This window comes from Dermacentor silvarum, chromosome 4, assembly GCF_013339745.2.
Source record: "Dermacentor silvarum isolate Dsil-2018 chromosome 4, BIME_Dsil_1.4, whole genome shotgun sequence".
Taxonomy (NCBI): Eukaryota; Metazoa; Arthropoda; class Arachnida; order Ixodida; family Ixodidae; genus Dermacentor; species Dermacentor silvarum.
In genome coordinates, this window is record NC_051157.2 from 201,696,369 (window position 1) to 201,711,173 (window position 14,805).

General features: G+C 47.6%; 1 long non-coding RNA gene across 1 annotated transcript; it reads right to left on the reverse strand.

Annotated features, from left to right (window-relative positions):
* Positions 1–1,666: 1,666 nt before the first annotated feature.
* Positions 1,667–11,131, reverse strand: LOC125944910 (uncharacterized). Its single transcript, XR_007466598.1, has 3 exons — positions 11,045–11,131; positions 1,808–1,909; positions 1,667–1,750 (listed from the first exon to the last, which is right to left on the reverse strand). It is a non-coding gene; the product is annotated as an uncharacterized LOC125944910 (long non-coding RNA).
* Between the last annotated feature and the right edge of the window lie 3,674 nt (positions 11,132–14,805).

Genomic DNA, 14,805 nt, shown 5'->3' on the forward strand with positions numbered 1-14,805 from the left:
CTGGGAATGGAGAGTTCGAGTCTGCCTGCAATTGAATTTATAACTGCTCTCAAGTCTTCGCTCTCATGGCACTTGACCCCATGTATCTCCAAATTCTTACGTCTTGAATAGGATTCCATCCTATTCACCTGCATTTCCAGTTGAGAAAGTCTAGTGTCCTTTGCAAGCAGTTGTGCTTCCATATCCGTAGTTTTTTTCTTTAGCTCTTTTACTTCTTGATTCTGAGTTTCAAGAGTTTCAAGCACTTCATCATATTTAGAAGAGAGCAAATCGAGCGATTCTTCAATGCTCTGTATTGTTAATGTTTGCGCCTCAAGTTTTCCATTGGTGGTATCATGTTTAGCTAGCTGCTCCTCCTGTTTTCTTTCGAGCTCATCAAAACGACGTAGCATAGTGCCTAGCTTCGACATGACGTCAACCAAGGAAGGTTGATCACAGTCTGCCATTAAGTTCTTACGCTGAGAGCCAGCCCCGTCTCCAGCGTTCGTCAATCGCGTTTTGTGATTTGCACACGTGGGACATAACCAAGTACGGATCGTTTCTACTGACATGCTTTTTAGGTTAGTCTTTGTGACGCCAGAACATTTGCCAGCATGATAACGGTTATCACAATCGCTGCAACGAAGGCACTGGCTATCAGGTGCAATAGCTTTCAGGCACGCGAGGCAATCATTGCTAGACATTGTGAACACAACTTTGTGCAGTCAAACTTTGTGCAGTCCGGCGGAGCAGAATTTAAATTCAAACTCAGAAGTAGTTATGAAACGCAGCTCTCACCTACACAAGCGAAGAAAGAGCGCTATGCCGCGCTCACGTACTCCGCCGGCTCACTGCGCTCGTTGACAATTGGCGTTGGCTTTTTAAGCGTAGTCGCCCGGTGACGCCTGCCTGGATTGGCTGCTCCCACGATGACGCACTCGCAGCATGGACTGTGTAGCCATGGGCGCTCGCACCGAATCTTCTCCGGTATATCACGTCGATAAGGGCGCCGATGATGGAAGCATCCGAAGCCAGGGAAGCGGTAGTCAGGTCCCTTGGGTCTGGCGGTTCCTACACAAGCGAAGAAAGAGCGTTATGCCGCGCTCACGTACTCCGCCGGACTGCGCTCGTTGACAATTGGCGTTGGCTTTTTAAGCGTAGTCGCCCGGTGACGCCTGCCTGGATTGGCTGCTCCCACGATGACGCACTCGCAGCATGGACTGTGTAGCCATGGGCGCTCGCACCGAATCTTCTCCGGTATATCACGTCGATAAGGGCGCCGATGATGGAAGCATCCGAAGCCAGGGAAGCGGTAGTCAGGTCCCTTGGGTCTGGCGGTTCCTACACAAGCGAAGAAAGAGCGTTATGCCGCGCTCACGTACTCCGCCGGACTGCCGGACATCTTGGGATGTTGACGGTTGCGAAGCTATTTCAGAGTCCACTGGAAGAGAGCAGTGCATCTGATTACACAAATGCTCGAGCAGGAGCACAGGCACTGAATTTTATTCTTAGCAAGCTCCGACTTACTGGTGGTCTCAAGGTTTGATGCCGACAGCTCTGGAGACAAGTCAGGGAATTCCTGGTGCTCTAAAAAAAAGAGAGCAAGACATTCAGTTGTACATATGCTTGAGAAGCAAGGCAATAACATGGAATACAATGTTTCGAACAAGTAGGCAATGAAACTTGCCATCCATGGCAATAGCTGCAGCAAGGCGTGATTTGTACGACTGCAGTGTGAACATCTTAGCCCTGGTCCTGGATTTTGGTGTGCCTTGAATTGATTGAAGTGTGTCATTAATGCTCTTAGTAATTGGTACAACCAACCTACTGTGTTTAAGCACAGGTGCCACAGGTGACTTGAAGACTGGAGAGGCTTGAAGACTGCGAGACACTGGCGATTCTGATGGGAAGTCTACCATTAAGGTGTCCTCTAAATAAAAAAGAACAAGTTTTATTTTGACAGAATATACACAGAGTGATTTTTCTAACCAGTGCACTGCATTCTATCACCATATAATTCCTCAAGCATACCATCCACAGCAGTATCACTGAGGCTTGTTGTCACAGGGGGGTCTAGTAGGGCAGGGCTTGCTAAATGAAGGGAAGGGCAGCATTTGATTACACAACTGTTCAAGTAGAAGCATAGATATCTCAGCAGCGAAGGAATTGCAGGAAAAATTTTGTTTGGGGCAGCAGAGACTTACTATTTGTGGCAGTAGAAGCTTCGAGCCTTGATTCGTAGGAGCATGGTGTTCCACTATGGGTATTGATGCTGCTGTCTCGTCCTGGCGTGCCTTGAATTGAAGGATTGAGAAGGTTTATGAAGAAATAGCTTTTACAAAAATCACAGTACAACACAGCTGTAACAACAAACATGCTGTGCATGGACTTGGTCAGCAATGCATCCACAGTGCATCTAGATAGGCTTGAGGGCTCAATTACATGGGCAGCACTGAGAGGCATAGTGTGCATGCTTGTGCATGACACGGAATGTCCACAGTTCTCATAGTTTGAGTAAAACTGGTGCTTTCAGTCATAAAACAAAATAAATTGTGCCTTCTGTAGCTATATTAAGTGGGTGTACAAATGTGTTCAAAGCATATGTTCATAGCACCAGATTCAATATTACATTAATTTGCATTATGAAAAATGTCCTTACTCTCGTAAAAACAGCAGTGAATGAAAACACTTAGAGGAAGCAAAAATAGGCTGAAACAACCTGAAACTGCAGACTTACCTAATGCAGGTTCTGGTTTGCTGTACGTGTGGTCACCATACACTGGAGGTAGCAACCGTCCTGTATGGAAAAAAGGTGACCATAAATAAAAATGGACCGTGCCACATAGCAGTGACCGCTCAGCATATTGCAATGAACAATGACATACCGGTGGCCAACAAAGATGGCTCTGAGGCAGCAGCTGCTGCTGTCAAGGACTCTGTGGACTGCTGCGAAGGGGTTGCTGGAACAATTGCTAGAAAAGCAAACAAAAGTTATTCTGTGCACGCTATATGACCCTAGTTTTACAGCTAAATGTCCCAAAACAGCAGGTCTTCAGCGCATACAAAGGTGACTGCTTGAAGGGCAATGAGCAGAGTTCTGGAAAAATCTCAATAAAATAGTTAACACAGCACTGCACTTCATTGATGAACCACTTTCCATACCTTACAAGCAGACGAATTGTCTGGTGCTGTTGCAGCTGCCAAACAATTGTGCTGTTCTGCATCCCCAGCCAAATAATAATTTAAAACATACCTTGAGGTGGTCGAGGCCCCTTGTAGAACACTGCAATTGAAGTTTCCAAATTCATTCATTCCAAACATTTAGGTTCTTGTACTTCAAGTGAGCATCAAAATAAAAAGGTAGCAACAAAGCAAGAAAGGTCAGCTTACCTTCTGATACCAAATCCCTTAATGTAGGATCAGAAACAGGTACAGTAGGCACTGCAGTTGACTTAAGTCTTTTTCGGATGCCAAGTGATGCTGGTCCTGCTTTCAGGAACATATCGGGTGTGAAGTGGCATTCACACAGCTTATGCTTGCTCAGCTGCTGTATGGAGCGATCCTTTAGCTGTGGTACATTGGCATAATCAATCCAAGCTGCTGCCCTGGAGACAAAAAGATCATCCCGGTTTTGAAAGGAAGCTTAACGGAAAAAATAGCAGCAGGGTCACTATAATTTTGTTTAGCTGTATAATTGCACATGACTAAAGTAATTATGAATGTTTTAACAATGTGGTGGCAAAATGAAAGTGTAGTAGGCATTTTGGAACAATGTAAGAGACTCCGGTCTGTGTCGTGAGGTGACCCAAGCATCACTTGTTTGAAATTATAGTCAGTCAGATTTATTCTATTTCTTTCGTAAGTGGAATACATGCTTACATAAGTATACAGAAAGAGGTATATATAGAGAATATATAGCTTCAAACAGCAATGTAGTAATCACTAAGTGAAATATTAGGCAAAGTAAACAAAGTACAACTGGACCCCGCAGGGGCGTCTGCGCAAGCAGGCGTTTGGTGAGTTGCGCCACCACGTACCCGAGCACTCGAGGGTTGGACCCTCCCGCGTCTAACCGTGCGCGGCCTAGCCGTGTCCGGGGAAAAGAGGATCCTGGGGGTTGAGCCGAAGCCGGGTGCTTGGACCTTCATGGCCCCTCGGCGGAGGCAACACACCTCTTTGGCCTCCGCTTCACGTAGACGGCACCCCCGGACTGACCCACCCGGGGGAAATCGGTAGTTGCCTTTTCCTGTCTCTCTCTCCCTCCAACCTTCGTCTTTCTCTCTCACTTTCCATCTCTCCTGTCTTCTCTTCACTTCGCTTTACTTCCAATTTTCCAGGCAGCAAGGGTTAACCTGGTGTAGTTTATCCATCCTTGGGTCTATTATATTAGGTTATAGTGGCTATGTACAGCTGGCGTCTGCATCTCCTTCGGGTCTTGTAGCGTCCCCTTGTTGGGCTCGGTGGTGGGCGGCTGGCATAGCTACCGAAATCATTGTTACCTTATGGCTTTATCGTCATTCCCCCGACTCCCTGATCGCTCTCACAAACGAGGGCGCACCGAAGATATCTTTCAATTCAATGGCAGCAAATTGCAAAACTTCCCCAGATTTCATGTTATCCATTCCGATAAACCCGAAAAGACGGTGAGAATGATCTCACCCTTTCTCGTTTCGAAAAGTCTCACCGAAGCTCTTGGAGCAGGCTACAAAGCGTCGAAATTGGCTAGCGGCGACCTCCTTTTGGAACTCCGCGACGTAAAACAGCACGAAAAGCTTCCTAACCTAGTGTCATTTGGGGAGATCCCAGTGACAATATCCCCACACCGAACTATGAACACCAGCCGTGGTGTAGTCTCCGACGATGACCTCATGGAACTGACAGAAGCTGAACTGTTGGAAGGCTGGAGCGAACAAAACGTGATCACTGTTAAACGAATCATGCTAAGACGGGACGGCAAAGAGATCAAAACCAAGCATATAGTACTAACTTTTGGCTCAAGCATCCTGCCCGAGACAATCGAGGCAGGCTATGTGAAGCTACAGGTTAGACCCTATGTACCAAACCCTCTTCGTTGCTTCAAGTGCCAGCGTTTCGGCCACAGTTCCCAGAACTGCCGAGGCCGACAGACATGTGCTAAATGTAGTTCCGGTGACCATGCCTCTGAAACATGTGAAAACACTCTACACTGTGTCAATTGTGATGGCGAGCATGCCGCATACTCGCGGTCATGCCCGTCTTGGAAGAAAGAAAAAGAAATAGTCACGATCAAAGTAAAGGAAAACATAACTTTCAAAGAGGCTCGCAGGCGGGTGTCATACCTGCCTAAAGTCAGTTTTGCCGAGGTGGCGCGTCAGGGGGCAGCGCCACCGCGGCACCCGGCGGCTGTCCGGTCCACACAGAGTGAGCCGGCGGTGACGCCATCCGCCCCCTCGGCGGCTGCGGCTAGCGCTGCTCCGCCATCTCAGAACAAGGGACCATCAACCTCCGGGCTGGTGGCCTCCAGGGCCTCGTCCCTCGAGACGAGGCTTTCACGTCAAACGAACCGCTCGCAAGAGCGCGTGTCTAGCGCCCCGCAAGAGGCAATGGACACAACCGGCCAGACGGCGCCACCAGCGCCTAAGGAGCGGCGAGATTCTCTCGACCGCTCCAGAAAAGAAAGATCTCGTGTCACGGCGCCTGCAAAGGGCCCCGCGAGCTAATCTTCATCTCTTAAACACACAGCACAAACACATTTTCATTATGGAGACACAAATACTACAGTGGAATGTCAGAGGACTTCTTCACAACCTCGACGATATTACAGAACTCCTACACAAACACAATCCAAAGTTGCTGTGTGTTCAAGAGACGCATCTGAAACCCACAAATACAAACTTTCTTCGTCAATACACCATCTACCGCAAAGACCGTGACGTGGCGAACGCCTCGTCTGGCGGTGTAGCAATAGTTGCCGACAAGCCTGTAGCTTGTCAATATGTCGCCCTTCAGACGCCCCTAGAGGCAGTGTCAGTTCGGGCAATTCTTTTCAGTAAGTTGGTAACCGTATGCACCATTTATATACCCCCGAATCATCATCTCGAGAAAACAGATTTCCATAACCTCATTGATCAGCTTCCCGAACCCTACATACTCGTGGGAGATTTTAACGCTCATAACACGATGTGGGGAGACTCACGATGCGATACGAGAGGTAGATTCATAGAAAAATTCCTCGTGAACTCCGGTGCATGCCTCTTCAATAAAAAGGAGCCAACCTATTATAACCTTCATCACAATTCATACTCATCAATAGACTTGGCGATTGGTTCTGCTTCCCTTTTTCCCGACTTGGAATGGAGTGTAATCAAAAACCCATTCGGAAGTGACCACTTTCCAATCACACTAAACTTAGTAGCCCAACATAACTCCCTTCCGCATGTCCCTAGGTGGAAACTAGCCTCCGCCGACTGGAAACTTTTTAAAGAATCGACACTTATATCACGAGATTTTATCAGCGAATTTAGCATAGACGACGCAGTAGCGTATTTTACCGCTTTTATCATTGACGCAGCAAACAAGTTCATTCCACAATCAAGCGGTAGCTCATCCAAAAGACGAGTGCCGTGGTGGAATGATGAGTGCAAGGAGGCGCGGAAAAAACAAAATAAAGCGTGGGGCATACTCCGTCGATCCCCAACTGCAGAAAATTTGATGGAATTTAAAAACATAAAATCACAGGGAAGGCGAACGCGACGACAAGCTAAATGGGCAAGCTGGGAGAGGTTCCTATCGAGTATTAATTCATTCACACAGGAGGCAAAAGTATGGAATGGGCTCAGGAGGCTTAAGGGACAACAAATTCATCCATTGCCCCTGGTGGATAAAGAAGGAAATAAGTTGGAAGACCAGGCTGACGCTCTTGGTGAACACTTCGAGCGCGTGTCTAGTTCCACCCACTATTCGGAGAGCTTCCTGAAATATAAAGCAATAGAAGAACGTAAGCCTCTGAACCGGAAATGTAGCCCAAATCAACCTTATAACCGTCCTTTTGGTATTGCCGAACTTAAAGCCGCCTTGTCAGCTTGTCAGAGCTCTGCACCGGGCCCGGATAGAATCATGTACGATATGATCAAGCACTTGCACTGCGACACGCAAATCACACTACTCACACTTTTCAACACCATCTGGGCTGCTGGGTATCTTCCATCTAAATGGAAAGAAGCTATTGTCATCCCAGTTTTGAAGCACGGTAATGATACTTCATTGCTGACCAGCTACCGGCCTATAGCACTTACGAGTTGCCTTTGCAAGGTTTTTGAGAAAATGATCAATCACCGTCTTGTACATTTCTTAGAGTCGAACAAAATGCTTGACCCATTTCAATGTGGCTTTAGGGAAGGCCGATCTACAACCGATCACCTCGTGCGCATCGAAGCAAACATCCGTGATGCATTTGTACACAAGCAGGATTTCTTGTCTATATTTCTTGATATGGCAAAGGCGTACGATACGACATGGCGGTACGGGATCTTACGAGACCTGTCGCACATGGGCATTCGAGGTAATATGCTTAGCACTATAGAAAGCTACCTGTCTAACCGTACTTTTCGAGTCAAAGTTGGTAACGTATTGTCCCGCCCATTTATTCAAGAAACTGGTGTGCCACAAGGGGGCGTGCTTAGTTGCACCCTTTTCATTGTGAAAATGAATTCCCTTCACAAAGTCATTCCATCCTCAATGTTTTATTCAATATATGTCGATGATGTGCAGATCGGATTTAAGTCTTGTAACCTTGCAATATGCGAGCGTCAGGTTCAGCTCGGACTGAACAAAGCGTCAAAATGGGCAAATGAAAATGGTTTCAAGCTAAACCTCTCAAAAGCTCCTGTATACTCTTCTCTAGAAAGAGAGGCTTAATACGAGATCCATATATCATGCTGCATGGACAACGCATACCAATCAACACTGAACACAAATTTTTAGGCATTATACTTGACACAAAACTAACCTTCATTCCTCATATCAAGTACCTCAAAGCTAAGTGCCTGAAAACAATGAACATCCTGAAAATACTGTCACACACAACATGGGGCAGCGACAGAAAATGCCTCATGAACCTCTACAGGAGCCTTGTACGATCGCGGTTAGACTACGGCGCAGTAGTGTATAACTCTGCTACCCCCAGTGCTCTGAAGATGCTGGACCCTGTGCATCATCTTGGTATCCGCCTCGCCACCGGTGCCTTCAGGACAAGCCCTATTCAAAGCCTCTATGTTGAATCGAACGAATGGTCCCTTGATCTACAACGATCATATTCTACTTTTAATTACTTTCTGAAAGTACACACTGATAAAGACCATCCTTGTTATCCTACCATCAGCGATACGACCTCTGCAACACTTTTTCATAACAAGCCTGCAGCAAGAGAGCCACTCTCACTCCGTGTGAGGAGGATGAGCGAAGATATGGGCGTTCCGCTTCTTGAAAATCGCCTAATGGCTCCTGCTAAGCCGTTACCGCCGTGGTTGTGGCAGATCATTGACTGCGACACGTCATTTGTTGAGGTAACCAAGCACGCTCCAGAGGCCCACATTCGTATGCATTTTCGAGAGTTACAATTTAAGTACTCGTGCCCAGAATACTACACAGATGCGTCTAAATCGCATGCCGGCGTGTCTTATGCAGCCGTCGGCCCATCCTATTCGGAGTCAGATGTTCTTCATCATCATACAAGCATCTTTACAGCAGAGGCGTATGCACTATGGTGCGCTGCGGAACAGATCAAGCAGTTAAAACTACATAAGGCGGTCATATATACAGACTCGTTAAGCGTCGTTAAAACTTTGACGTCATGTTGCAAACACAAAAATCCAGTAATTACAGAACTTTTCTCACTCCTATGTACTATTTATGCCTCTGGCCAACATGTAACGGTATGCTGGGTGCCTGGACACAGAGGTATTGAAGGTAACGTGCTAGCAGACCGAATGGCAACTTCCTTAGATACAAAATCTTGCAACCTGTCCATAGCTGTTCCAGTTATAGACCTAAAGCCATATTTGCAGAAAAAACTGGGAACGTACTGGCAACATAAGTGGGACGCTGAAATCCTTAATAAGCTCCACGTGATTAAGCCACATTTAGGGCACTGGCCATCACTGACCAACTCGAGACGAAGTGATGTCCTATTCTGTCGTCTCAGAATAGGGCACACTTATGGTACACATAGTTTTTTCTTGACTGGCGGTGAACCTCCAATCTGTAGTAGATGTGGGAACACCCTCAGTGTTCAGCATGTCTTCCTGGAATGTCGCGAAGCACAAGCCGAGAGGGAAAAACACTTCCCTTTAGCATATAGGCAGTGTATACCGCTTCACCTGACACTGTTTCTAGGCAGAGAACCGCTTTTCGACATGAAATCTGTTTTAGCATTCTTAAGTGACGTCCATACGCTCAACGTATTCTGCCCAAGAAATTCGTAGCACGGCCTCCTGCGAGAGGCCGCTGTTGCGATGTCAACCCTTGTTTATAGCACATGCCTCCGGTCCCTTGTACTCAAGGTACCTGGTGAGGCTGTTGTGCTACTCGTTGTCAAGCATCACCTTTTCATTTTTAAATACATGTTACCACAACCTTGTTGCACATTTCATACTCATTGCATACGCCACTTCAGTCACTATCGTTATTTTACTACCTATATGTTTTACGCCATTTACAGCGACAGTTTTTAGGCCCCTTTACAGCCATGTCACATCTACCATTAGAAACTCATTGCGTGCGTCATAGCAGCTCATCGATTACATTACCATTTGTCATGGCGCTCTTTGGCCATACCTGGCCCTTGCGCCATAAAACACCACACATCATCATCATCATCATCAAAGTACAACTGGAAATAATACAAATTCAATAACTATATAGTTATATAGGCAGCTACTATTACTAGTGGCTGGCTCCATTTCACTGGGTGTTTCAGTGAAGACGTCATTAATTTTCGAATGCAGCACAGTAGAGACGCACACGTTATTGATTCAGAAGCACATTCATGCAGACAGCCAATGTGAGGTAACCCTTTGATAAATGCTCCAGGGACATCCACTTATTGCAGATTCTGAGACTTGCCCCAATGCCAAAACCCTCAAAATGCCATCAAAAGCAATACGAGTTACACCTAGCAATTTCATAACGTGCTTGGAAGCCTCCAAAATTTTCATATCCCCACGCATGTTATCACAAGGTATTTTTGAAAAAAAGCAGGGTCATTCTTGAAGGTTTCACTTAGGGTCATGGCAACAATTCATTAATAGTTTAACGAATGACATAACAAATTAATATGACACGTACTGGCGTCTCCATGCAAGAATAACGTACTACTGATAAAATTGAGTTACTGCGCCTTTTTTATTTTTTCAGACCTTTTTCATGAGGCAAGTCATTTGAGTAGCGTGCTACCAAGAACGTTCACCAGTTTAACAATGTCCCGCGTGGTCGCGACGCATACCCGCGGATATTGGCCACCAATCGCGTGGCCATTTAGAAATAAAGGGGGGAAAGTAAAACCGCAACAGTTGAAACTTCCGAGCGTGCATCGTTTGAAAATGCCGCTTTTGTCGGCGCCTGCTATTCGTCGTTGACACGGACGTGCGCGCCGCGCTCGCGCGGCCGCATTTTTCCCGGCTAAATGGGGCGCGCTTGAAACATAAAATTGTTTTAAATAAAAAAAGGGAGAAAATGAGGCAAATGGCGTAAAAAGCGTCTCTTAAATTTCATGTGAAGATCTGTAGTGGTGGGATCATTACATATCGACCGATAACCCCGCTCAAAAGCGTTTTGTCATAGCAGTGGCGTCTCACGGCAAATACATTATTCTTTTACAACACACGGGTTATTTAGCGACATTCAAGTTTTAACGCAGCGAATTGCAAACGTAAAAGCATAAACGAAAAAAAGAAAAATCCCGAGCGCAGTGACACCATGAATATCTAGGAGAGCAGGAGGATTATCAATGCGCATTTCGATTAAAATGAGCACTCAAACGCAGAAGGTAAATTGCACAAAAGTGAAAACGTAAGAAATCTACACTTACGTGGCGTCAACAGGGAACCTGAAGAACGAAAAACCATCGCCATTGGCGGAGGCATTGCTGCACCATCTCGCTGCGCAGCGGTCTCCTGGCATTTTGAAAAAAAAAAAAATCACATATCGTCGGAACCTAAGCAGTAAAACGCGCTGGAATGACCGACAGCTAGGCTCAGTGCCTGTATATATAACTTTTCACCGAGATCAAGGCTAGCCACCATTCTATGGTTTCGTTCTCGGAACTTCTGGGAACAACTTTTCCCTTTCCTCCAGGTCACCCAGCCACGCTTGACAACAGAGAGAGTGTACAACACCGCAGCTCTGCGCCCTACCGAAGTTAAAAAATTCTTCAAGCACATTCAACCTTGAAATTGTCTTTGTGCTGGAAGGAAACGCGCCTCTCCTTTTAGAAAGTTCGCAAGGCCGCTCAAAACTCTAAGTACCGTATTTTTCCGACTATAGCCCGCACCAAGTATAGTGTATTGTCCGCTGAGAACGATTTGAGCTTAAAACTTAAAATAAAAAGTTGTTCTGAGATAATCCGCACCCGCGTACAGACCGCAGGTACAACAATCAAATAATTTATATTATTTACAAACAGTGACACCAAAGAACATGTAGGGGAATTACTTGTACTTACTAATTGAAATGAAGAAATGATAAATTAATGAAAATGGATGAAAATACAACTGACCGCAGGTGGGGAACGAACCCACGTCTTCACATTACTCTCACCTGCTACCACGGCACCGCTTTCCCATCAACTTTATGGGGTATGTATGTCTTACAACTAGAATTAACCCTGAGAGTGTTATATATATATATATATATATATATATATATTGTCACGTAGTAGTGACGATGAAGCAAACAGTCGTAAAACTGGGAATGACGAAACTGATTCTTTATTTAGCGAACCTGTGCCCGCAAAAGCAAGTTACACTTGAAGCACAACGATAGCGGCGAACACAGTCGGCGATCGTCGAAATCTGATCAGCGGCGAAACGCGTCGGCTTTTATACCTGAGTCATCGAAGGTTCCAGATTAATCCCTGATGCCCGCGTGTCTTCCAGAAAGTTCTAGACAATTCGCGTCGCTCATACAATCAGATTACATGGGCGTCGGTGACCACAGACGACAGATAGAAGCATTGATAACGTCCGAGAAGCTTCCAATGCAGGCGCGTCCTGCGCCGAGCGATAACGTTTAACATTTGTCAGCCAATGTTGAAAGCGGCCACCGGTGAAAGATAAACATGTGTACGTGTCAATACCCTCCCCTTAAAAAGCATCGTCCCGATGCTACAAACAAACACGAAAGCGAAAACAAAACCATGCGTAATAAACAAAATAACAAAAAACAATAACAAAGTAACAAAGTGCCTAAGTTTATCAGCGGGCGTAGAAAGGCTTAAGACGCACCACGTGGATGACTTCAGGTCGTGCCCGGCGCCGCTGTGATTGCGAAATGCCGTCTGGCACGACCTCATAGTCCAGTGCGCCAATACGTCGGGTGATCTTATATGGTCCAAAATAGCGACGTAACAGCTTCTCGCTAAGTCCTCGTCGGCGTATCGGAGTCCAGACCCAAACACGGTCACCGGGCTGGTACTCGACGTAGCGTCGTCGAAGGTTGTAGTGTCGGCTGTCGGTCCTCTGCTGGTTCTTGATGCGCAGTCGGGCGAGCTGTCGACCTTCTTCGGCACGCTGCAAATAGGTGGCAACGTCGAGATTTTCTTCGTCGGTGACGTCCGGTAGCATGGCGTCAAGCGTCGCTGCCGGGTTCCTTCCGTAGACCAGGTTGAACGGCGCCATGTGCGTCGTTTCTTGCACGGCCGTGTTGTATGCGAAGGTCACGTACGGAAGGATGGCATCCCACGTCTTGTGTTCGACGTCGACGTACATTGCCAGCATGTCGGCGATGGTCTTATTTAGGCGCTCGGTGAGGCCATTCGTCTGCGGGTGGTAGGCGGTGGTCCGGCGATGGCTTGTGTGGCTGTATCGCAGGATGGCTTGAGTTAGTTCTGCCGTAAAGGCAGTACCTCTGTCGGTGATGAGGACTTCTGGGGCACCGTGACGCAGGAGGATGTTCTCAACGAAGAATCGGGCTACCTCGGCAGCACTGCCTTTGGGCAAGGCTTTTGTTTCGGCGTAGCGGGTGAGGTAGTCCGTAGCTACGACGATCCATTTATTCCCGGACGTCGACGTCGGAAAAGGCCCCAGTAAGTCCATCCCAATCTGCTGGAACGGTCGGCGAGGTGGCTCGATCGGCTGTAGAAGTACGGCTGGCCTTGTCGGCGGTGTTTTGCGTCGCTGACAGTCCCGGCATGTCCTTACGTAATGGGCGACGTCGGCAGAGAGGCGAGGCCAGTAGTATTTTTCTTGTATCCTCGCGAGCGTGCGGGAAAAACCGAGGTGTCCAGCCGTTGGGTCGTCATGGAGAGCTTGCAGAACCTCTGGACGCAATGCTGAGGGTACCACGAGGAGGTAGTTGGCTCGGAGAGGCGAGAAGTTCTTCTTTAGGAGAATGTCGTTTTGCAAGAAAAACGACGCCAATCCTCGCCTGAACACCTTCGGCACAGTGACGGTCTTGCCTTCCAGGTAATCTACAAGGTTCCTTAGTTCCGGGTCGGCTCGCTGTTGTTCGGCGAATTCGTCGGCACTGATGGGTCCCAAGAAAGTGTCGTCATCCTGGTCATCCTGTGGCGGCGGTTCGATGGGGGCGCGAGACAAGCAGTCGGCGTCAGAGTGCTTTCGCCCGGACTTGTAAACGACGGTGATGTCGAATGCTTGAAGTCTCAGACTCCATCGTGCGAGGCGACCTGAAGGATCCTTCAAGTTAGCTAGCCAACACAAGGCGTGGTGGTCGCTCACAACTTTGAAGGGCCTGCCATAGAGGTAGGGGCGAAACTTTGATGTAGCCCAGATGATGGCGAGGCACTCCTATTCTGTTGTGGAATAATTTGATTCCGCCTTCGATAGCGACCGGCTAGCGTAACTTACAACCCTTTCTAGTCCGTCAGTCCTCTGCACAAGCACGGCGCCGAGTCCTACGCTGCTTGCGTCGGTGTGCACTTCGGTATCGGCGTTTTCGTCGAAATGCGCAAGGATGGGCGGCGATTGTAGGCGTCGCTTCAGTTCTTCAAATGCTTCGATTTGCGGCGTCTCCCACTTGAACTCGACGTCGGCCTTCGTGAGGTACGTCAGTGGCTCGGCGATCCGTGAAAAATCCTTGACGAAGCGCCTGTAATAGGCGCACAGGCCAAGAAATCTACGCACTGCCTTCTTGTCGGCGGGCGGAGGAAAGTCAGTGATGGCCGCCGTTTTCTGTGGGTCAGGGCACACTCCAGACTTGTTGATGACATGGCCCAAAAACAAGAGCTCCTCGTATGCGAAGCGGCACTTTTCTGGCTTCAACGTGAGTCCGGAGGTCTTGATAGCTTGAAGAACTGCTTCAAGGCGCCGCAGGTGTTCTTCGAAGCTTGAGGCAAACACAACGACGTCGTCCAAATACACGAGGCAAGTCTGCCACTTCAAGCCTGCCAGTACTGTATCCATGACGCGTTGGAAAGTCGCAGGTGCCGAGCAAAGACCAAACGGCATGACCTTGAACTCGAACAGTCCGTCTGGTGTTATAAAGGCAGTCTTCTCCCGGTCCCTCTCGTCGACTTCGATTTGCCAGTAGCCGGTTTTGAGGTCCATCGACGAAAAATACTTTGCGTTGTAGAGTCGATCCAAGGCGTCGTCAATCCGTGGGAGGAGGGGGTAT